At 45.1% G+C, this 22,341-nt stretch overlaps 1 long non-coding RNA gene across 1 annotated transcript; it reads right to left on the reverse strand.

The window, feature by feature from the left end:
• Positions 1 to 3,830: 3,830 nt before the first annotated feature.
• On the reverse strand, positions 3,831 to 22,085 carry LOC116972166. The gene is made up of 3 exons (XR_004411734.1): positions 22,074 to 22,085; positions 3,973 to 4,125; positions 3,831 to 3,852 (listed from the first exon to the last, which is right to left on the reverse strand). It is a non-coding gene; the product is annotated as an uncharacterized LOC116972166 (long non-coding RNA).
• Positions 22,086 to 22,341: the final 256 nt, after the last annotated feature.

Consider the following 22,341-nt stretch of genomic DNA (forward strand, 5'->3'; position numbering starts at 1 on the left):
CACGAGCATGCGACCTGCATGCGGCAAGCGCGACCTAAAGAGCCGGTCCCACCAGCATGCGCCTGCATGCGGCAAGCGCGACCTAAAGGGCCGGCCCCACCAGCATGCGCCTGCATGCGGCAAGCACGACCTAACGTGGTCGCTTGAGCCGTACGGCATGCGGCAAGCACAACCAAACCATAAGCGGGAGCCGCGCGGAGGTCGAGTGAGTGACACGGCGTCGAGGCGGCTGCGGGCCGGCAGGCCGTTGCCGCGCGGAATTTTTAAACACGGTCAGTTTTTCGGAGCCCCGCGCGATGTCGGGACCAGCTCCGCACAACTCCATACGGCTCCGGCGATCGAAGTGGGACCGGCCCCGCGAAGCCGTACGGCTCAAGCGACCACGTTAGGTCGCGCTTGCCGCATGCAGGTCGCATGCTCGTGGGACAGGCCCTTCACAGTGCCAGACACATGGCTTGATCCCGACTACGGCTGCTATCTGTACGGAGTTTGATTGTTCTTCCTGTAACTGCATGAGTTTTCTCCGGGTGCTCCGGTATCCTCCCACACTCCAAAGATGTGCAGGTTTGTAGGTTAATTGGCTTCAGCAAAAATTGGAAATTGTTCCTAGTGTGTAGGATAATGCTTGTGTATTGCTGGTCGGCATGAACTCGGTGGACCGAAAGGCCTGTTTCCACGCTGCATCTCTAAAGGGGAGATCCCCTGACTGTAACACGAAGATGATCAAGGCTCTGCTCCTCCCAATCTTTATCCCACAGGTGAAGATGAAATGCAGGTTCTTTAAAGTAATAGCATGGAAACAGGCCCTTCGGCCCATCATGTCCACGTGGACCAATGATCACCCCTACACTAATTAACCTACAAACCCGCACGCTTTGTTGGTTTGGAGATTAATTGACGTATAAATTGTTTCCATGCTGTATCCCTAAAACTAAATTTAAAATTAAGATTTAACTTGATTATAGATGTGGTGGGTATATGGAATGATCCGCCAGAGGAGGTAGTTGAGGCAGGTACAATAACAACATTTCAAAGACATTTGGGCAGGTACATGGATTGTCCATGCTGAGTAATGATCCCCGTACACTAGCACTATCCTACACACTAGGGACGATTTACCGAAGAAAGTTAACCTTTGAGTGTGGGAGTAAGTCAGAGCATCTGGAGAAAACCCACACAGTCACATGGAGAACATTCAAACTCCATACAGACATCACCCGTAGTCAGGATCGAACCCGGGTCTCTGGCGTTGTAAGGCACTAACTCTACCGCTGTGCCACCCTCATTTATGGATAGTGTTACTGTATCTGATTTGATTGAATAGCTTCCAAACAAAACTTATCACTGAACCTCGTACACTGTACCTGTGGCAATAATCAACCTAGTTTTAAGCTATGTGAGGGTGGGGGGGATAGATCACTGATATATTGAATATCTGATACACTAAATCCAGGGCCGACAAAATGTTTATGAACCCTCCCAGTTACTAGATTAATAAGAGCACTTACAGCAAGAGCAGACAAACAATGCAACATGTAAAGGCTGTGAAGTGCAGGAAGGACCTATTGCAGAGAACTGAATCCATAACAAAATGTTAGACACACAAGAAACTGCAGATGCTGGAATCTCGAGTAAACCACAAAGCTGCAGGACAAACTCGATGGGTCAGGCAACGTCTGTATGGACAGACGACCATTCTTATCCATTCCCTCCAGAGATGCTTATAGAGGTGTACAAAATTATAAGAGGATTAGATCGGATAGACGCACAGAATCTCTAGCTCAGTGTAGGGGAATCGAGAACCAGAGGACATAGGTTTAAGGTGAGGGGGGAAAGATTGAATGGGAACCTGTGGGCCTGGAATGCACTGCCAGGATGGTGGTTGAGGCCAATACGATGGTGGTGTTTAAGAGGCTTTTAGATAAACACATGGATGTGCAAGGATTGAAGGATATGATCGCTTGCAGGCAGATGAGACATGTTCGGCACAAAAATGGTGAGCGAAAGTCTTATTACTGTGCTGTTCCATGTTCTATGTTCTTGTTTTAAGGTAAACTTGAGTCTAGGTTTGGAACGAGTGAAGGGACAGAAACACTGGTAGAATGATGGAGACGGACCCCTAGACAGACTTCTCAATGGAACATCTGCAGAGCTTTGTAGAAACAAAGACTGTCGGGATCCCTGGACAGAGTCGAGGAAGGGGCTAATAGGGCAGGTGTTGCATCTCCTACAGTTACAAGGGAAAGTACCTGGGGAGGGGGTGGTTTTGGTGGCAAGTGATGTGTGAACCAAGGAGTTGTGGAGGGAGCGTTCTCTACAGAAGGCGGAAAGAGGTGGCGATGGGAAGATGCGATTACTGGTGGAATCCCTTAGGAGGTGACGGAAATGTCAGAGGATGATGCGGACCAGGGGAACTGTCCATGTTGTGTCTGGGGGGGGGGGGGGGGGATGAGAGCAGAACTGTGGGGCACAGAGGAGACACGTGTGAGGATCTCATCTCATCAACAAAAGGGGGGAACCCACGTTCCCTGAAGAATCGCGATATCCTAGATTGGAACACCTCATATTGGGAGCAGATGCGGCGCAGGTGGAGGGCTTCAATAGGTTTTGAAACATTAAGCAGGCGATAGGTCAGATCCTGGATTTGGAAACTAATAAACAGATCTTAGGAGTGAGGCATACAACTTGCAAGTCACCATCATGGAGACTCCTGTAGATGAGAAATGACTGAGGTAGAGGAAAAACAAATCACTAAGAGTATTGATGACACCTTGACACCACTGACACCAAGAGCAAGACCAAGGTAGTGTCTAAGGTGTCATCAGCCAAGAGTCAAGTCAAGAGCATTTAATATGTAACAGGACCAGAACAGTGACATTTTTATTTGCTGCATCTTTACAGACACATTAACACAATAATATAACAAATAAATTGATTGATTGTTAGATACAGTATGGAAACAGGCATTCTGCCCACCAAGTCCACACCTACCATCGATCACCCATTCACATTAGTCCTATGATATCCCAATTTTACATCCACTCGCTACACACCAGGAGTAATTTTCAGAAGACAACTAACCTTCAAATCTGCATCTTAGGGATATAGGAGGAAACCGGAGCACCTGGAGGAAACCCACGCGGTCACAGGGAGAACGTGCAAACTCCACACTTACAGCATCCGAGGTCAGTATTGAACCCAAGTCTCTGCCCCCATGAGGCAGCAGCTCAACTAACTGTGCTACTGTGCCACCCTATTAAATATGCAAATTAAAAAAATTACTGCTTATAATAGGTATCCAGATTATAATAACAGGTGGCATGGTAGCGCAGTGGTAGAGTTGCTGCCTTACAGCGCTTGCATCACGTAAAGACCAGGTTCGATCCCGGCGCACACACACACACACACACACACACCTACACACGCACACACACACATACACACGCACACACACACACACACATACACACGTACACGCACACACACACACGTACACGCACACACACACGCACACACGCACACACACACATACACATGCACACACACCTACACACGCACACACATACACACGCACACACACATACACACACACACACACACACACACGTACACGTACACACACACACACACACATACACACGCACACACGCACACACACACACACACACACATACACACGCACACACACACACACACATGCACACACACACATAAACACGCACAACACACACACACGCACACACACGTACACACACACACACACACACACATGTACACACACACGCATGCACAGGCACACACTCACACACACACACACACACACGTACACACACACGCATGCACAGGCACACACTCACACACACAAACACACACACACACACGTACACGCGACACACACACACACACACACACACACACACACACACACACACACACACACACACACACACACACACACACACACACTCACACTCACACGCACACACCTGCTCTATCTCCATCAAAGCCCCAACGAAGTTGGAAATACCAGACACTCCTCACTTGCCCACTTCCCCTGTGACGCTGATCACAAGTTCTGCCATTTAAAATCTATTCCAATTTGGTATTTCAGTCAAAAGAAATTAACTTTGTGCTCAATTCTTGAGCGAGTTGGTACAATTTATTGTACAATTCAACATGTTTGTATTACCCGAAGCTACTGAATTGTGCAATTGTCTTTTAAAACTGTACTTTAGAATCTATTTATACTCTAGCCATGATCAATATTTCCCTGCTGGGGCAGTCTCTGGAACTGGGGAGGGGATGACTTTCAGTACTTTGTGCCTTACTGTGGGAGGCTTGTTGTAACTAGCAACTGACAAATTTCAATAAAAGCATAATTTTCAACGGTTTAAAAAAATTTAAAAATGGCCTACTCCTGCACCTATTGTCTATTGACTACAATGATACAATACAATGATACAATAGATACATAGAGGTTCAAACTAAATTTGGTTTCTGCAGTCATACACACAAGAAAAAGAACCAAGACACAACACAATTTACACAAACATCCATCACAGTGAATCTCCTCCTCACTGTGATGGAAGGCAAAGTCTTATCTCTCCCCTGCACTCCTCGTTCTCCTCCCGATGTCAGAGTCAAAGCCCCCGGCGGGCGATGGTAAGTGTCCCGCGGCCATTAAAACCGCGCCGGGTGATGCAAGGCCGCGCTCCAGGTCTTGGTGTTGGAGCCCCCGGCCGGCGCTAGCAAGTCCCACGGCCGTTAAAGCCGCGCGGGGCGATGATGTAAGGCCTCGCAGACTATGGGTGTTGATTGTACAGAGTTTGTACGTTCTCCCCGTGACTGCGTGGGTTTCCTCCCACACTCCAATGACGTACAGGTATGTAGGTTAGTGTATTTGTAAATTGTCCCTAGTGTGTGTAGGATAGTGTTAATGTGTGGGGATCGCTGTTTGGCATGGACCCGGTGGGCCGAATGGCCTATTTCCGTGCTGTATCTCTAAACTAAACTAAATAGTGCCAGTGGAAGTGTGTAGTAAAAAAGGATACAAAGTGCTGAAGTAACTCAGCGCGTCAGGCAGCATCTCTGGAGAACATGGATTCAGTGTGAAGAAGGGTCTTGACACGAAACGCCACCTATGCATGTATTCTAGAGATGCTACCTGACCTGCTGAATTACTCCAGCATTTTATGTCTTTTTTTGTAAACTACTATCTGCAGTTCTTTGTTTCTACTGCTTGCAGTAGATACAAAGTCCACAGTGGTTAGTCGTTGAGGTAGGGTTGTGGTTAGTGTTGTACAATGGTCCATAGTTGGCTATGGAAGAGGTGATAACGATGGGATCCGAACAGTTAAACTAGCAAGACGATAGCAAGACTAGCAGGTCACAACCCCAAATGTCCCCTTTTCCTTTTCTCCAGAGATGCTGCCTGACCCGCTGAGATACTCCAGCAATTTGTGTCTATCTTCGGTGTCCTTCCTACACACTGTTTTTGAACCTGTTGGTCACGGTTTTAAGCTCCTGAACCTTCTTCCCAATGGTAACAGCAAGATGAGAGCCAGAAATTATAATTAGGATGTTGATAAAACACTATTTAAATCAGACAAGTTTATCATATAAACATCTCTGTTCCTGCAGGGAGCAAATGAACAAATTGGGTATCTCCCAGACTGATGGGTGATTAGAAAAGTTAATCGCAAGATTAAAATAATTAATTGCATGTTAATCTCAGTTTAATCGTCTTGTTAAACAATAATGGAATACTAATAAATTATAGTTCTTTCAAGTAATTACATATTGCGAAATGTTTATTTGTGCTTTATTTTCTCATTTTAATACAATTCAATACATTTAGGTTTAGGTTTATTATTGTCACTTGTACTGAGGTGCAATATAAAGCTTTGCTTTGCATGCTATCCAATCAGATCAAATAATACTTGTTTAGTTTATTGTCACCTGTACCTAGGTACAGGGAAGAGCTTGTGTGCTTGCTATCTGTAATCAGACTGTGCTCTAGCTTATGAATGAATCCGTCCCTTTTGTGCAGTTCCCCCTTACTCCAAAACAGATTCCAGTGATCGAAGAATCTAAATCCCTGCCCCCTGCACCAGTTCCTCAGCCACACATTCAGGTCCCATATCTCCCTGTTCCTGCTCTCGCCAGCACGAGGAACTGGAAGCAAACCGGAGATAACAACACTGGAGGTCCTGCTTTTCAGCATTTTTCCGTGCTTTCGCTGTCACGCTGCAGAATATTCATCCCCTTCTTTCCGACATCGTTTGTGCCGACATCCACTACCACTTCCGGCTGTTCACCTTCGCCCTTGAGGATTTTCTGCACTCTGTCCGTGACATCCTGGATCCTGGCACCAGGAAGGCAGCACACCATCCTCGAATCCCGTCTATTGCCGCAGAAACCCCTGTCCCGTACCTCTCACAATGGAGTCTCCAACTACAATGGCGTTGCCTGATGTTGGCCTCTTTGGTTTTGGCTCAACAGCCCTTTTTGCTTCGCAAGCCAGTCCGCCGCTCAGTGTAATAACGTCTTCTGTCCCGACGGCTTCTAAGTGGGCGAACCTGTTAACAAGAGGTACAACACCCGGGGACCTTTGCATTCCAAGTTTCCCTCCCTTTCTCACCGTCACCCACTTTCTCTCTTCCAGTACCTTAGGTGTAACAATCTTACTGTAGGACTTGTCGAGGAACGACTCCGTGTGTGTCCTTAATGTGGTTTGAAAATGAGAATGTGGTTAGTTAGAAATAAAGCACAGCAAATGGTTGTTGGTGGTGGTTGGTTCGAAGTAGCAAATGATTAAAAGTCTAAACTTGACAACTCCCTGTGCAAATTCAAAACTGCACTTGAATTTGGTGGCCTTGCACCCTGCTTGAAATGGTAGGAAACTGCATTTGAATTTGGTGGCCTTGCACCCTGCTTAAAATGGAATTTCAAGGAATAGCCGTGTCAACTGCCAGCCCACCAGCCGTGAGTGAGCTGCCAGCACACCAGGCTTGAGTGACTGAGCTGCCACCCCAAGAATCCATTTGGCCCACAATGTCCATACTAGCCCTCTGGAAACCAGTCCCTTCAGCCCACAATACCCATACTAGCGCTCCAGAAAGCCCCCCCACTGGCCACCAATTTTGGAATTCCATTGGTGGAATATATATATGTGTGTGTGGGTGTTTATATATATATATATATATATATATATATATATACTAGACTAAGTGGGACCCGTTGGGTCCGATGTTCACACGGGAGGGCTGGTCCCCCAATGCAATATTCCACTCTCCACCAATTCCAATATTGGTAGCCAGTGGGGGGGATTTCTGGAGTGCTGGTATGGGTTCTTGAGGTGGCAGCTCAGTCCCTCAAGCCTGATCTGCTGGCAGCTCACTCACGGCTGGTGGGCTGGCAGTTGACTCATGACTATTCCTTGAAATTCCATTTCAAGCAGGGTGCAAGGCCATCAAATTCAAATCCATTTTCCTACCATTTCAAGCTGGGTGCAAAGCCACCAAATTCAAGTGCAGTTTCATACCACTTTCAGCAGGGTGCAAGGACACCAAATTCAGTTCAGTTTCATACCACTTCAAGCAGGATGCAAGGCCGCCAAATTCAAGTGCAGTTTCATTCCATTTCAAGCAGGGTCCAAGGCCACCAAATTCAAATGCAGCTTCATTCCATTTCATGCAGGGTGAAACCACCATAAAACCACACAAAACACCAAACTCGCAGTTCAGTAGACATTCAGTGTGTTTAGTTGATTCACAGCTCAGACAGTCATGACCTCTCCCTCGCCCATCATGCAGAGACTGAGCCACACCCACACTTCCGGGTTTTATAACCCCTCCCCCTCCCACCGGAAAAGGTTTGGCTTTCAGGGTGTGATTGACAGGAGAGAGATTCTCAACATTTTTTAAACACTAATAACACGTTTATTTTCCATTGATGGGAAGAATTCTCTGCACCTGCTCAGCGGAGCGGGGACTGAGTAAGAAGGCCAAAAATCACAGCCGTAAGTGGTAGCGTTTTATCTAAAATCAATATACAGTGCAAACAGGAAGTAAGTGCATTTGCAGTAGTGCCTTTTAACTTCTAGCCAAATCACCCAAGCCGCCATTTGCAGTAAGTAGTGCCTTTCAATTTCACGCCAATGCACCCACGCCACCATTTGCAGTAAGTAGTGCCTTTCAACTTCAAGCCAAAGCACCCAAGCCACCATTTGCAGCAAGTAATTCCTTTCAACGTCAAGCCAAAGCACCCAAGCCACCATTTGCAGTAAGTAGTGCCTTTCAACTTCAAGCCAAAGCATCCAAGCCACCATTTGCAGTAAGTAGTGCCATTCAAGCCAAAGCACTCAGGCCACCATTTGTAGTAAGTAATGCCTTTCAACCTCATGCCACCATTTGCAGTAAGTAGTGCCTTTCAACTTAAAGCAAAATCACCTGCCACCATTTGCAGTAAGTAGTGCCTTTCAACTTCAAGCCAAAGCACCCAAGCCACCATTTGCAGTAAGTAGTGCCTTTCAACTTCAAGCCAAAGCACCCAAGCCACCATTTGGAGTAAGAAGTGCCTTTCAACTTCAAGCCAAATCACCCACCCCCATTTGCAGTGTAGTGCCTTTCAACTTCAAGCCAAAGCGCCCAAGCCACAATTTGCAGTAAGTAGTGTCTTTCAATTTCAAGCAAAGCACCCAAGCCACAATTTGCAGTAAGTAGTGCCTTTCAACTTCAAGCCAAAGTACCCAAGCCACAATTTGCAGTAAGCAATGCCTTTCAACTTCAAGCCAAAGCACCCAAGCCACCATTTGCAGTAAGTAGTGCTTTCAACGTCATGCCACCATTTGCAGTAAATAGTGCCTTTCAACTTCAAGCCAAAGCACCCAAGCCACCATTTGCAGTAAGTAATGCCTTTCAACTTCAAGCCAAAGCACACAAACAACCATTTCCAGGCTGTACCTTTTTACTTCAAACAAACCATATTTTCACTTTCAAACCACATTAAGGGTACTCACAGTTGTGTAGACATTTGTTCAGTGTTATTCAGAGCTCAGAGAGACGTGACCCTTGGCTTCATCCATCATGCAGAGACTGAGTGAGTCACACCACTTCTTGGTTTTATAGTCCCTCCCCCTCCCTCCAGCAGAGGCAGCAGAGAGAATGGTGATTTTTTTAAACTTCGAGCCAAAGCACCCGCCACCATTTGCAGTAAGTAGTGCCTTTCAACTTTAAACCAAAGCTCTCGCCACCTTTTGCAGTAAATAGTGCATTTCAACTTCAAGCAAAGCACCCAAGCTACCATTTGCAGTAAGTAATGCCTTTCAACTTCATGGCACCATTTGCAGTAAGTAGTGCCTTTCAACTTCAAGCCAAAGCACCCAAGCCACCATTAGCAGTAAGTAGTGACTTTCAACTTCAAGCCAAAGCACCCAAGCCACCATTTGCAGTAAGTAGTGCCTTTCAACTTCAAGCCAAAGCACCCAAGTCACCATTTGCAGTAAGTAGTGCCTTTCAATTTCAAGCAAAGCACCCAAGCAACCATTTGCAATAATTAGTGCCTTTCAACTTCAAGCCAAAGCACCCAAGCCACCATTTGCAGTAAGTAGCACCTTTCAACTTCTAGCCAAAGCACCCAAGCCACCATTTGCAGTAAGGAGTGCCTTTCACTTCAAGCCAAAGCACCCGCCACCATTTGCAGTAAGAAGTGCCTTTCAACTTCAAGCCAAATCACCCGCCACCATTTGCAGTAAGTAGTTCCTTTCAACTTCAAGCCAAAACACCCAAGCCACGATTTGCAGTAAGTAGTGCCTTTCAACTTCATGGCACCATTTGCAATAAGTAGTGCCTTTCAACTTCAAGCCAAAGCACCCAAGCCACCATTTTCAGTAAGTAGTGCCTTTCAACTTCAAGCCGAAGCACCCAAGCCATCATTTGCAGTAAGTAGTGCCTTTCAACTTCAAGCCAAAGCAACCAAGCCACCATTTGCAGAAAGTAGTGCCTTTCAACTTCAAGCCAAAGCACCCAAGCCACCATTTGCAGTAAGTAGTGCCTTTCAACTTCAAGCCAAAGCACCCAAGCCACCATTTGCAGTAAGTAGTGCCTTGCAACCTCAAGCCAAAGTACCCGCCACTATTTGTAGTTAGTACCTTTCAACTTCAAGCAAAGCACCTAAGCCATCATTTGCAGTAAGTAGTGACTTTCAACTTCAAGCCAAAGCACCCAAACCACCATTTGCAGTAAGTAGCGCCTTTCAACTTCTAGCCAAAGCACCCAAGCCACCATTTGCAGCAAGGAGTGCCTTTCAACCTCATGCCACCATTTGCAGTAAGTAGTGCCTTTCACTTCAAGCCAAAGCACCCAAGCCACCATTTGCAGTAAGAAGTGCCTTTCAGCTTCAAGCCAAATCACCCGCCACCATTTGCAGTAAGTAGTGCCTTTCAACTTCAAGCCAAAGAACCCAAGCCACCATTTGCAGCAAGCAATGCCTTTCAATTTCAAGCAAAGCACCCAAGCCACCATTTGCAATAATTAGTGCCTTTCAACTTCAAGCCAAAGCACCCAAGCCACCATTTGCAGTAAGTAGTGACTTTCAACTTCAGACCAAAGCACCCAAGTCACCATTTGCAGTAAGTAGTGCCTTTCAACTTCAAGCCAAAGCACCCAAGGCACCACTTGCAGTAAGTAGTGCCTTTCAACTTCAAGCCAAAGCCACCATTAGCAGTAAGTAGTGACTTTCAACTTCAGACCAAAGCACCCAAGTCACCATTTGCAGTAAGTAGTGCCTTTCAACTTCAAGCCAAAGCACCCAAGGCACCACTTGCAGTAAGTAGTGCCTTTCAACTTCAAGCCAAAGCACCCAAGCCACCATTTGCAGTAAGTAGTGCCTTTCAACGTCATGCCACCATTTGCAGTAAATAGTGCCTTTCAACTTCAAGCCAAAGCACCCAAACAACCATTTGCAGGCAGTGCCTTTTTACTTCAAACAAACCATATTTTCATTTTCAAACTACATTAAGGGTACTCACAGTTGTGTAGACATTTGTTCAGTGTTATTCAGAGCTCATAGAGACGTGACCCTTGGCTTCATCCACCTTGCAGAGACTATGAGGCACACCACTTCCTGGTTTTATAGTCCCTCCCCCTCCCTCCAGCAGGTGCAGCAGAGAGAATGGTGATTTTTTTTAAACTTTGCCAAAGCTCCCAAGCCACCATTTGCAGTAAGTAGTGCCTTTCAACTTCAAGCCAAAGCACCCAAGCCACCATGTGCAGTAAGTAGTGCCTTTCAACTTCAAGCCAAAGCTCCCAAGCCACCATTTGCAGTAAGTGCCTTTCAACTTCAAGCCAAAGCTCGCAAGCCACCATTTGCAGTAAGTAGTGCCTTTCAACTTTAAACAAATGCTCCCAAGCCACTTTTTTGCAGTAAATAGTGTAATTCAACCAAGCCAGAGCACCCAAGCCACCATTTGCAGTAAGAAGTGCCTTTCAACTTCAAGCCAAATCACCCAAGCCATCATTTGCAGTAAGTAGTGCTTTTCAACTTCAAGCAAAGCACCCAAGTCACCATTTGCAGTAAGTAGTGCCTTTCAACTTCAAGCAAAAGCACCCAAGCCACCATTTGCAGTAAGTAGTGCCTTTCAACTTCAAGCCAAAGCACCCACGCCACCATTTGCAGTAAGTAGTGCCTTTCAACTTCAAGCCAAAACACCAAAGCCACCATTTGCAGTAAATAGTGTAATTCAACCAAGCCAGAGCACCCAAGCCACCATTTGCAGTAATTAGTGCCTTACAACTTCAAGCTAAAACACCCAAGCCACCATTTGCAGTAAGTAGTGCCTCTCAACTTCAAGCCAAAGCACCCAAACAACCATTTGCAGGTAGTGCCTTTTTACTTCAAACAAACCATATTTTCATTTTCAAACCACATTAAGGGTACTCACAGTTGTGTAGACATTTGTTCAGTGTTATTCAGAGCTCAGAGAGACGTGACCCTTGGCTTCATCCATCTTGCAGAGAATGAGTGAGGCACACCACTTCCTGGTTTTATAGTCCCTCCCCCTCCCTCCAGCAGGGGCAGCAGAGAGAATGGTGAATTTTTTTAAAACATTAATATCTCTCTGATTTGTCATCAATGGGGAAAAATACTCCGCACCTATAAGGCGGAGGGGGGCTCTGAGCGAGGTGGCCAAAAATGACGGCCGTCGGTGGCGGCGTTCGGAAATCGCAGCACAGTGGGCCAAAAGCAGTCAAGTTCAGAGATTTAGTAATATAGATATCAAAAAGCCTCTTAAACATCACTATCATAACTGCCTCCACCACCAAAGCTGGAGGATAAAGCTTTAAGGTAAAAGGAGATGTGTGGAGCAAGTTTTATACCCATAGGGTGGTGGGGGCCTGGAACGAGCTGCCAGGGGTGGTGGTGGAGGCAGATATGATCAGGATGTTTAAGAGGCTTTAAGATAGATGCATGAATAGGTTAGGAACAGTGGGATATAGATCACGTGCAGGCATAAGAGATTAGTTTAATTTGTCTTCATATTTAGCACAGAGATTGTGGGCAGAAGTACCTGCTCCTGTACTGTACTTTTCTACGCTTTGCATTCTATGTTCCAGTAGATACTATTCTTGATTTCGTTAATTTAGAGATGGAAACAGGCCCTTCGTCGCACCGAGTCCATGCCAACCATCGATCACCTGTTCACACTAAATGCTATCCCACTTTCTCATCCGCTCCCTATACACCATGGGCAATTAACTTACGAACCTGCACGTTTTTAGGATGTAGGAGGAAACCGGAGCACCCGGAGAAAACCCACGCGGTCATCTGGAAAAGGTGCAAGCTCCACACAGACAGCACCCAAGGTCAGAATCGAACCTGGGTCTCTGATGTTGTGAGGAAGCAGCTCTACCAGCTGTGCCACTGTGCTGTGCCATGCAAAGGAGAGATCTTAAAGATCTTTGTTATATTTAGTGCTACAAGCTGCACCACTTTACAGACATGATGTATATCAAGCCATTGCATATTTAGTGATAGAATTGCTTTTAAAGTTTGCAAAACATTTTGTTGTGTTCATGAAAACAGCACCCCTTTAAATCATATTATATTTTCTTTCGTATATTTCATAAAACTGGAAATGTAATTTGAATGTGGCATGTAATGACTGCCATAAATCCAAGCAAAGATGAATTTTAAAACATCCTGAATATGTTAAATCCTAGTAATGATGGATTATAATAAATGATAACTATCGTAAATCCTGGCAATCAACATAGATTAGAAATTGTTAACACCCTTTTGTCAATGCAACAAGCATTAAGATCCTTTTGTGTAAAGCACCATGCATCAAAAGCATAATGTGCCCTGTCAACCAACAGCAGCGGGAGCCTTGCTTCAAGTCAAATGAAAAGCTGACAAATAAATAAAGTGCCACGTTTGTTAACACCTGCCTCGCCAGCCACTGCGAAGGGAACACTACACTCTCTACACTGAAGGGCGGCAAGGCGGCACAGTGGTAAAGTTGCTATCTTATGCCCCTGTCTCACTTAGGAAACCTGAACGGAAACCTCTGGAGACTTTGCACCCCACTCAAGGTTTCGTTGCGGTTCCCGGAGATTTTTGTCAGTCTCCCTACCTGCTTCCATTACCTGCAACCTCTGGCCACCACCTGCAACCTCGGGGAACCGCACGGAAACCTTGGGTGGGGCGTAAAGTCTCCAGAGGTTTCCATTCAGGTTTCCTAAGTGGGACAGGGGCATTACATAGCCACAGACCCGGCTTCAAGAGTCAACAGTCAGGAGTGTTTTATTGTCATGTGTCCCGAAATGGGAGAGTGAAATACTTACTTGCAGCAACACAACAGATACTATATGTATTCAAGAAGGAACTGCAGATGCTGGAAGATCGAAGGTACACAAAATTGCTGGGGAAACTCAGCGGGTGCAGCAGCATCTATGGAGCGAAGGAAATAGGCGACGTTTTGGGCCGAACCCCTTCTTCAGACTATATGTACACAAGGTACTCTGCAAACCCTATAATAAGTGACTGGCCTCCTGGTGCACACCAGAATAATAAATCGCCCGTTACTTCAAACACCAACTCCATGTGGCATTTCATTCTCCTCCTACAACAAGTAACAGAAAAAAGTTTAGTATATACACACGTACACATGAACAGATAATATACACACACACAAATCTGTGTGTGTGTGTGTGTGTGTGTGTGTGTGTGCGTGCGTGCGTGCGTGCGTGTGTGTGTGTGTGTGTGTACAATAGACAATAGGTGCCATTTGGCCCTTCAATCCATCAACTCAATGTGATCATGGCTGATCGTTCCCAATCAGTACCCCGTTCCTGCCCTCTCCCCGTATCCCCTGACTCCGCTATTTTTAAGAGCCCTATCTACCTCTCTCTTGAAAGCATCCAGAGAATCCGCCTCCACCGCCCTCTGAGGCAGAGAATTCCACAGTCACCACTCTCTGTGAGAAAAAGTGTTTCCTCGTCTCCATTCTAAATGGCTAACTCCTTATTCTTAAACCGTGGCCCCTGGTTTTGGACTCCCCCAACACCGGGAACATGTTTCCTGCCTCTAACGTGTCCAAACCCTTAACAATCTTATATGTTTCAATAAGATGCCCTCTCATCCTTCTAAACTCCAGAGTGTACAATCCCAGCTGCTCCATTCTCTCAGCATATGACAGTCCCGCCATTCCGGGAATTAACCTTGTAAACCTACGCTGCACTCCCTCAATAGCAAGAATTAGGGGAACAAAACTGTACACAATACTCCAGGTGTGGTCTCACTAGGGCTCTGTACAACTGCAGAAGTGTGTGTGTGTGTGTGTGTGTGTGTGTGTATATACAGTGGCTTGCAAAAGTTTTCATACCCCTTGAACTTTTCCACATTTTGTCACGTTACAACCACAAACGTAAATGTATTTTATTGGGATTTTATGTGATAGACCAACACAAAGTGGTGCATAATTGTGAAGTGGAAGAAAAATGATACATGGTTTTCAAATTTTTTACAAATAAAAAACTGAAAAGTGTGGCGTGCAAAAGTATTCAGCCCCCCTGAGTCAATACTTTGTAGAACCACCTTTTGCTGCAATTACAGCTGCAAGTCTTTTGGGGTATGTCTCTACCAGCTTTGCACATCTAGAGACTGAAGTCTTTGCAAAATAGCTCAAGCTCAGTCAGATTGGATGGAGAGCATCTGTGAACAGCAATTTTCAAGTCTTGCCAGAGATTCTCAATTGGATTTAGGTCTGGACTTTGACTGGGCCATTCTAACACATGAATATGCTTTGATCTAAACCATTCCATTGTAGCTCTGGCTGTATGTTTATGGTCGTTGTCCTGCTGGAAGATGAACCTCCGCCCCAGTCTCAAGTCTTTTGCAGACTCTAATAGGTTTTCTTCCAAGATTGCCCTGTATTTGGCTCCATCCATCTTCCCATCAACTCTGACCAGCTTCCCTGTCCCTGCTGAAGAAAAGCATCCCCACAGCATGATGCTGCCACCACCATGTTTCACAGTGGGGATGGTGTGTTCAGGGTGATTTGCAGTGTTAGTTTTCCGCCACACATAGCGTTTTGCATTTAGGCCAAAAACTTCAATTTTGGTCTCATCTGACCAGAGCACCTTCCTCCACATGTTTGCTGTGTCCCCCACATGGCTTGTGGCAAACTGCAAACGGGACTTCTTATGGCTTTTTTTCAACAATGGCTTTCTCTTGCCACTCTTCCATAAAGGCCCGATTTGTGGAGTGCACGACTAATAGTTGTCCTGTGGACAGATTCTCCCACCTGAGCTGTGGATCTCTGCAGCTCCTCCAGAGTTACCTCTTGGCTGCTTCTCTGATCAATGCTCTCCTTGCCCGGCCTGTCAGTTTAGGTGGGCGGCCATGTCTTGGTAGGTTTGCAGTTGTGCCATACTCTTTCCATTTTCGGATGATGGATTGAACAGTGCTCCGTGAGATGTTCAAAGCTTGGGATATATTTTTTTTAACCTAACCCTGCTTTAAACTCCTCCACAACTTTATCCCTGACCTGTCTGGTGTGTTCCTTGGGCTTCACGATGCTGTTTGTTCACTAATGTTCTCTAACAAACCTCTGAGGCCTTCACAGAACAGCTGTATTTATACTGAGATTAGATTACACACAAGTGGACTTTATTTACTAATTATGTGACTTCTGAAGGCAATTGGTTGCACTGGATTTTATTTAGGGATATCAGAGTAAAGGGGGCTGAATACTTTTGCACACCACACTTTTCAGTTTTTTATTTGTAAAAGAATTTGAAAACCATGTATCATTTTCCTTCCACTTCACAATTATGGTTGTAACGTGACAAAATGTGGAAAGGTTCAAGGGGTATGAAAACTTTTGCAAGCCACTGTATATATATATATATACACACACGTGTATATACATATATATACACACACGTATATATATATATATATATATACACACACATATATATATGTGTGTGTATATATATATACACACACACATATATATATATATGTGTGTGTGTGTGTGTGTGTGTGTGTGTGTGTGTGTGTGTGTGTGTGTGTGTGTGTGTGTGTGTGTGTGAAATATATATATATATTTCTTCAGACCCTCATTGATATATATATACTGTGTATCACATAATCTATATATATACACATATACATATATATATACACATATACATATATATATACACATATACATATATATACACATATACATATATATACACACATATACATATACATATACATATACATATACACATATATATACATATACATATACATAATCAGATTATGTGATACACAGTATATATAAATATCAATGAGGGTCTGAAGAAACGTCACCCATTCCTTCTCTCCAGAAAATGCTGAGTCACTCCAGCATTTTGTATCTATCTTCCACATAAATAAATTGAATAAACAAACAATAATAGTCACCTCGCGTCCTATCTGTACAGTGTTCGTATGTTCTCCCTGTGACTGCGTGGATTTTCTCCGGATGCCCTGGTTTCCTCCCACTCTCCAAAGCTGTGATGAAGGTGTGGGTGGAATGAGCAGGGCCAGGAATAAACATCCATCCCTCTGCTGCTGATCCAAGCCATTGATTGTGTGGTTAAGGAAAAACGACCTTGCTCTCAACGTCAGTAAAACCACAGAACTGTTGCTGACTTTGGATCCACGAACCTGTCCTCATCAACAGGGTGGCGGTGGAATAGAGTCAACAACTTCAAGTTCCTGGCCGTGCATATCTCTGAAGACCTGTCTCGGAGGTAGTTGTGGCAGGTACTGTCATAATGTTTAAGAAACACTTAGACAGGTACATGGGATTTAGAGGGATATGAACCAAACACAGGGGCATGTTGATGGGGCATGTTGGTCGGTGTGGGCCAAAGGACTTGTTTCCATACTGTGTGATTCTATGTGACCATGTGACCATGTGACCATTTTCACTGCACTTCTTTGTTCTCCTGGTGCCAGCATTTCTCTCTGTGTCTCTCCAGCAAGCGGCATCTACCAAAGCCTGTCAGGATACTTGACATCAAGTCTCTGTCTATACCTTTCCTATCCACCTACCAGTCGACATTTCTTTTCAATATTATTGCTCACCTTGGACGAATTTAAGAATTCTCACTCGCACTTACAAAGACAATCCTGAGCGTAGAAAAACACTTTCTTGTTCCCCTCTAAGCGACCAGTGCCGTTTTAATCAATTCAAATTAATCTGTGGAAGATGTCTGACATACCAATTTGCTATGATGAGAAATATGAAATCAGTTTCAAAGTCCTTAAACAAAAGAAATCTGAATGGAGCTGTGTTAAAAAAATTATTTCTGTCTCCTTCAAGGGCGATGAACATGAAAAATGAGGATCATAAATTGATGTCCCCTATAAATATTACATTGCAATATTTATCACTGCTCTGTAGCCACAGGAACTGGGACACATGCAGATCTGTGGTGTGGATCTTTATGCTTGGTGGAGTGATCTGTGTTCCACCTACCCCATTCCTTACAGGATCAGAAGGGAAGATTGATCAGTGGGGGAGAAGCAGGGGGGGGGGGGGGGGGGGAGGGGTGGTGGTGGGGCTCAGTGGTTGCATTCTTCACAACCTCCTTCTTCAGGGTTTGACGGCACTGGGCCTGCACCCGCTGGAGTTTAGAAGGATGAGGGGGAACCTCATTGGAACTTATCAAATAGTGAAAGGCCTGGATACAGTGGATGTGGAGAGGATGTTTCTACTAGTGGGAGAGTCTAGGACCAAAGGGCACAGACTCGGAACAAAAGGACGCACCTTTAGAAAGGAGATGAGGAGGAATTTCGTTAGCCAGAGGGTGGTGAATCTGTAGAACTCATTGCCACCGACGGTTGTGGAGGCCAAGTCATTGGGTACTTTTTAGGGGAAGATTGACACATTCTTCATTAGTAAAGGTGTCAAAGTTTATGGGGAGGATGCAGGACAGAATTAAGAAATTGAAAGATGACCATGATTGAATGGTGGCGTAGACTCGATGGGCCGAGTGGCCTTCTTCTGCTTTTTAGACTTACGAGTTAGGTAAACGTGATCTGGCAACATTTTTCATAGCTGTACCCAGTTCAAGCAAGCCAAACCATTCTCAGATCTTCCCAAGTTAAAACATAACAAGGCAAGTCAATCCATTCCAGGTCCAGGCCAATCCAGACGAAACCAAACCAAGCTAAAAAAAAATCACATTTTTTACCTGAGGCTTATTTACCATTAAAAGGCACAAAGTGTTGGAGTAACTCAGCAGGTCAAGCAGCATCTCTGGAGAACATGGATAGGTGATGTTTTGGGTCGGAACCCTTCACGTTCTCTATGTGACTGATTTGGCTCCAGATACTCCAGTTCCTTGTTAGTGATAGAGTCACAGAGATTCATGGTGTCATACAGCATGGTAACAGGCCCTTCGACGCAACTTGCCCACACCAACAGCATGCCCCATCTTCTCTTGTCCCACCTGCCCACGTTTGGCCAAATCCATCCGTGTGCTGGCGTGGCGCCGAAGGACAAGAAGCCGAAGCAAAGAAGTGGAAGCCAAATAACCGAAAGGGTGGGACGCCTAAATGCGAACTAACCGTAAGGCTGCGTCACCTAAAAGCAAACTCACCGAATGGTCGTTCTGCTGAAACGCCACCAACCCGAAAGAGTGGCGACGGGAAGGTGGGGATCATTTTCCAACACAAGCCATAGGTGACTGGGCAATCTGAATCCGAGCACCAAGTTGTAAGCAGCCGAAGGTGTGCATCCTTCCGGACAGCCCCCACGTCGGCATTTCGGCAGAGCGGCCATTCGGTGAGTTTGCTTTTAGGCGATGCAGCCTTTCGGTTAGTTTGCATTTAGGCGTCCCACCCGTTCGGTTAGTTGGAGTTTCGGCTTCATTTCCTTTCAGTTATTTGCCTTCCACTTCTTTATTTCGGCTTCTCATCCGTCGGCGCCACGTCCGGGTACCATGGATGTGATGGATGTTTATGTAAAATATGTTGTGTCTTGGGTCTATTTGTTTGTAATGTATGGCTGCAGAAACGGCATTTCGTTTGGACCTCAAGGGGTCCAAATGACAATAAATTGAATTGAATTGAATATACAGTGCATTCAGAAAGTATTCTGACTCCCTCACTTTTTCCACATTTTGTTATGTTACAGCCTTATTCTAAAATGGATTAAATTCTTTTTTTTTTTCATCAATCTACACACTATACCCACAATAAAAAGTGAAACCGGGCATTTAGAAATGTTTGCAAAGTAATTAAAAAGAAATCACTGAAATATCACATTTACATATTCTGACCCGTTACTCAGTACTTTGTTGAGGCACCTTTGGCAGTGATTACAGCCTCAAGTCTTCTTGGGTATGACATTACAAGCTTGGCACACCTGTATTTAGGTAATTTCTCCCATTCTTCTCTGCAGATCCTCTCAAGCTCTGTCAGGTTGGATGGGGAGCATCGATGCACAGCTATTTTCAGATCCCTCCAGAGATACTCGATCGTGTTCAAGTCCGGGCTCTGGCTAGGTCACTCAAGGACATTCACAGAAGTCATAAAGGCACTCCTGCGTTGTCTTGGCGGTGTGCTTAGGGTCGTTGTCCTGTTGGAAGGTGAACTTCCGCCCCAGTCTGAGGTCCTGAACGCTCTGGAGCAAGTTTTCATCAAGGATCTCTCTGTATTTTGCTCTGTTCATCTTTCCCTCTATCCTGACTTGTCTCCCAGTTCCAGCTGCTGAAAAACATCCCCACAGCATGATGCTGCCACCACCATGCTTCACCGTACGTATGGTATTGGCTGGGTGATGAGCGGTGCCTGGTTTCCTCCAGACGTTGCGCTTGGCATTCAGGCCAAAGAGTTCAATCTTGGTTTCATCAGACCAGAGAATCTTGTTTCACATGGTCTGAAAGTCCTTTAGGTGCCTTTTGGCAAACTCCAAGTGGGCCGTCATGTCCCTTTTACTGAGGAATGGCTTCCGTCTGGCCACTCTACCATAAAGGCCTGATTAGTGGAGTGTTGCAGATATAGTTGTCCTTCTGGAAGGTTCTCCCACCTTCACAGAGGAACTCTGGAGCAATGTCAGAGTGACCATCAGGTTCTTGGTCACCTCCCTGACCAAGGCCCTTCTCCCCCGATTGCTCAGTTTGGCCGGGCAGCCAGCTCTATGAAGAGTCCTGGTGGTTCCAAAGTTCTTCCATTTAAGAATGATGGAAGCCACTGTGCTCTTCGGGACCTGCAATGCTGCAGAAATTGTTTTATACCCTTCCCCAGATCTGTGCTCGACCTAATCCTATCTCGGAGGTCTACACACAATTCCTTCATCTTCATGGCTTGGTTTTTGCTCTGATATACACTGTCAACTGTGGGACCTTATATAGACAGGTGTGTGTCTTTCCAAATCATGTCCAATCAATTGTATGTACCACTGGTGGACTCCAATCAAGTTGTAGAAACATCTCAAGGATAATCAATGGAAACAGGTTGAAGCTAAGCTCAATTTTGAGTGTCATAGCAAAGGGTCTGATTACTTATGTAAATGTGATATTTCAATTATTTCTTTTAAATTACTTTGCAAACATTTCTAGACACCTGTTTTTGCTTCTTCATTCTGGGGTATTGTGTGTAGATTGATGATAAAGAAAAATGAATTTAATCTTTTTTTAAATAAGGCTGTAACGTAACAAAACGTGGAAAAGGTGAAGGGGTCTGAATACTTTCTGAATGCACTGTACCTGCATAACATTTGCGATGTGCTGATTGATTAGTTACTTGGTCTGCAGGTAGATGGGGTGAGACTAAAAAATGGGATTTGCGTAAATGCATAATTGATAGTCCTGGCCACACTCTGATTTCACAACTTCCATCGGGAAGAAGTTACAGGAACCTGAAAACCAGGTTCAAAAACAGCTTCTTCCCAGCAACTATCAATCAACTATCAAGTCCTATCCATGTACCTGTCTAAATGTTTCTTAAATGTTATGATAGTACCTGCCTCAAATACTTCCCCCGGCAGCTCATTCCATACACCCACCACCGTTTGTCTGTAAAGGTTACCCCTCAGGTTCCTATTAAATCTTTTCCCCCTCACGTTAAACCTATGTATGCTGGTTCTCAATTCCCCTACTCAGGGCAAGAGACTATACCTCTCATTATTTTGTACACCTCTATAAGATCACCTCTCACCCTGCTGTATTCCAAGGAATAGAGTCCCAGCCTGTTCAACTTCTCCCTATAGCTCAGCCCCTCGAGTCATGGCAACATCCTCATAAATCTTCTCTGCACCCTTTCCAGCTTTATGTATAGTATTACCGGATCTGTTAGGATAGCATGCAAAACAAAGCTTTTCACCATATCTTGACACACAAGACAATAATAACCCTAAACGTAAACCTAAAACCTCAATGAGCCAAAAGGAATGTTTCTTATGACTCTATGAATCCACGAGTCGGTCACCTCGTGGCACACAAAGCCATTCCATCATCTCGAAGGAACAAATCAGAAGGGTGATAGAATACTGCCCGTCTGCAAAAGGGTGAACTATCTGGAACCGGGACAATTTTACCAGCGCCTTCAAGGTCGGCTGCAGACATTGCTCCCTAGACACATTGATGGCCAGGTGAGGAGAGGAGAGGGACGTTGATTCGCGGGACGATCAAGGAGGAGGCCCTGCAGGAGTCTGAGGCTTACCTGGATCGGGAGCCAGTAGACCATGCATGGGTCGACCGGACTTTGGACTTTAGAAATTACGGTAAAACATGGCGTCGTCTGTATGTGTAAATATGCAAACCGAATTTCACTGTACAGTTGCACATGTGA

The sequence above is a fragment of the Amblyraja radiata genome, chromosome 1 (genome assembly GCF_010909765.2).
Source record: "Amblyraja radiata isolate CabotCenter1 chromosome 1, sAmbRad1.1.pri, whole genome shotgun sequence".
NCBI classification, from domain to species: Eukaryota; Metazoa; Chordata; class Chondrichthyes; order Rajiformes; family Rajidae; genus Amblyraja; species Amblyraja radiata.